This window comes from Micropterus dolomieu, linkage group LG21 (assembly GCF_021292245.1).
Source record: "Micropterus dolomieu isolate WLL.071019.BEF.003 ecotype Adirondacks linkage group LG21, ASM2129224v1, whole genome shotgun sequence".
NCBI lineage: Eukaryota > Metazoa > Chordata > Actinopteri > Centrarchiformes > Centrarchidae > Micropterus > Micropterus dolomieu.
The window spans coordinates 1,893,913-1,896,371 of record NC_060170.1 but is presented as its reverse complement, the minus strand read 5'-3'; the positions used below and the strand labels follow the sequence as shown (position 1 = coordinate 1,896,371).

At 44.6% G+C, this 2,459-nt stretch overlaps 1 protein-coding gene across 2 annotated transcripts in view; it reads left to right on the top strand.

Moving 5' to 3' along the window:
• The window catches only part of gtf2h2 (general transcription factor IIH, polypeptide 2), a 19,471-nt gene that overhangs the window by 7,328 nt on the left and 9,684 nt on the right, over window positions 1-2,459 (top strand). The window lies entirely within an intron of this gene.

Below are 2,459 nucleotides of genomic sequence, written 5' to 3'. Positions count from 1 at the left end.
ATTATTTTGGCCAGATGATCTGTATGACATTTCTGATGTGTTTGTTGCCTGAGCTGCTAAGAAGCTGACAGCAGAACCAGGTTAGAACAGAAGGGGATGCAGGTTTAACGCTGGGCTGTGGGTGAATGAAGATGGTAACTAGGTTACAAATTAATCCTTAATAATGAAAACACAAATGAAATGAAGAACAATAAATACATCTGTATCGGTAACCTGGATTTAAAACCGTTAACAAAGACACAAACCGGACATTCATTTAAATACAGCCACCTGCTGGTAGAAAGGCGAAACAGATCTATTACTATGAAAACCACATTAAATATGAATTTAATATTAAATATAATGCTAACAGTAACAACTCTGCACACACAATAATTACCTAAGTGAAGCTACCAACTGTATTGCACCAAACAATACGTACATTAAACATGACTCTTGCTGTTTACATGAAGAAATGCACATTATAATATATTGCATAATAAACTACTGTTGCTAACATATTTCTCTCGGTCCAGGTTTATTGATTTGAATCAACGGCAGATGCCGTGGCATCTCACAGTAGATCAGTGGCGACCTAACGTACACAATCAGCGGCAGATGCCGTGGCATTGTAACGTTAGATTGCAACCACAATCTGTGGCATGTCGGTTTCACCAGAAATATCACATAAACGGCGAAAGGTGCCGTGGCATATCAGGAAAAATCTGTGGCATTCTAGATTGCCACCGGAAATGCCACAGATAACCGAGGCAGATGCCACGGCATCTCAAGCTGCCACCGGAAATGCCACTGGTAGCTGCTGATCCCACTATTTGAGCTAGCTGTCTCTCCGTTTTTATAGGCTTGTGTTATGTTATCAAACTTCGTATTATTCATTGCACTCAATTGAGAATGTCTACACAAGACGAGCATTTAGTTTCACTCGTAAAGCAAACATTTATTTCGCGATAGTCTGGTGATGTTATAACTGACCACGTAGTCGATCACTTTGCCATCCATGTTACTGCTTAGAAGCTAGATGAGAGGGGGTTGTAGCCAATTATGTGGTCTGGTCGCCACACCGACCACATCGCTACCACTAGGGCGCTTAAGATACTGGTCGCTGCCACACAGACCACCGGTTCGCTGCCACACAGACCACCGGTTCGCTGCCACACAGACCACTGGTCGCTACCACTAGGGGCGCTAAAGATACTGGTCGCTGCCACACAGACCACCGGTTCGCTGCAACACAGACCACTGGTCGCTACCACTAGGGCGCTAAAGATACTGGTCGCTGCCACACAGACCACTGGTTCGCTGCCACACAGACCACTGGTCGCTACCACTAGGGGCGCTAAAGATACTGGTCGCTGCAACACAGACCACCGGTTCGCTGCCACACAGACCACTGGTCGCTACCACTAGGGGCGCTAAAGATACTGGTCGCTGCCACACAGACCACTGGTCGCTACCACTAGGGGCGTTAAAGATACTGGTCGTTCCCACACCGACCACTGGTCGCTATCACAGTCTCTAAGGGAAGGCTCCTTTCTGTTCCTTGTTAAACAAACTGTGGCTGTGCACATTAAAAAAGGTCAGTTTCAAGTTTTTATACGGTCTATGGTTCCAAATTAGACCTAAAGTGACCTTACATCATTTAAATTGTCTCAACTGGCAGATGATACAATTTTTTTTTGTCTAATAGAGAGGAATGGATCAAAGCAATTAGATGTGTTGAGGAATTTTCTACTGAATCAGGCTTAAGAATGAACTTGAACAAATCTGTTTATTATTTACATTAAGAAGATAAACAGACTTAAATGAGCATGAGCACTTTCCTAATGAACTACCTTACGCTGCGCACCGCACGACTGACAGGATGGCTGCACTTCTTCACCATCAGCCACTATCGTGCTCACAGTTTTGAACAGGTTAAGGCCGCGACCAGCGAACATGAAACTAGAATTACTCTGTATTGACTGCTGCTTATTTAGCATTATTGATTTTTTGATGCATCCTCCAATTAGTACAGCGCTACATATGATAATATGCTTGCTACTGTGTGCCGGCGGCCATCAGTGCGTAAAATAATAACACTTAATTAAAGCTGCAAGCAGCGTTGGGCGGGCCCTCGCACTTGTAGCGCGTCCGCGTGTGAGCCGGCCGAGTTGCACATTCTGGAGCTCTGCCGGTGCGGCTGTGAATTTGCTACGCGGTTCCGACGCCGCATGAAGGTGCTATATGTCACTTCCTGTGTCCCCTATGTGGAGCTACATAGCACTTGCCGCTATGAATATAAATCGGTATTGACGTGTAGATGTCTGCGGGGTGGGAGAGTTCTCAAGCACGTAAAGTTTGTTTCAGATGTGAGCATGTACACTGAACAATAATGTACCCAAACAATAAAATAAATTCCTTTTATATTTCCCTGCCTTGTTGTTTATGTGTACATACAGAGGAAGAATGTGAGAACAGCA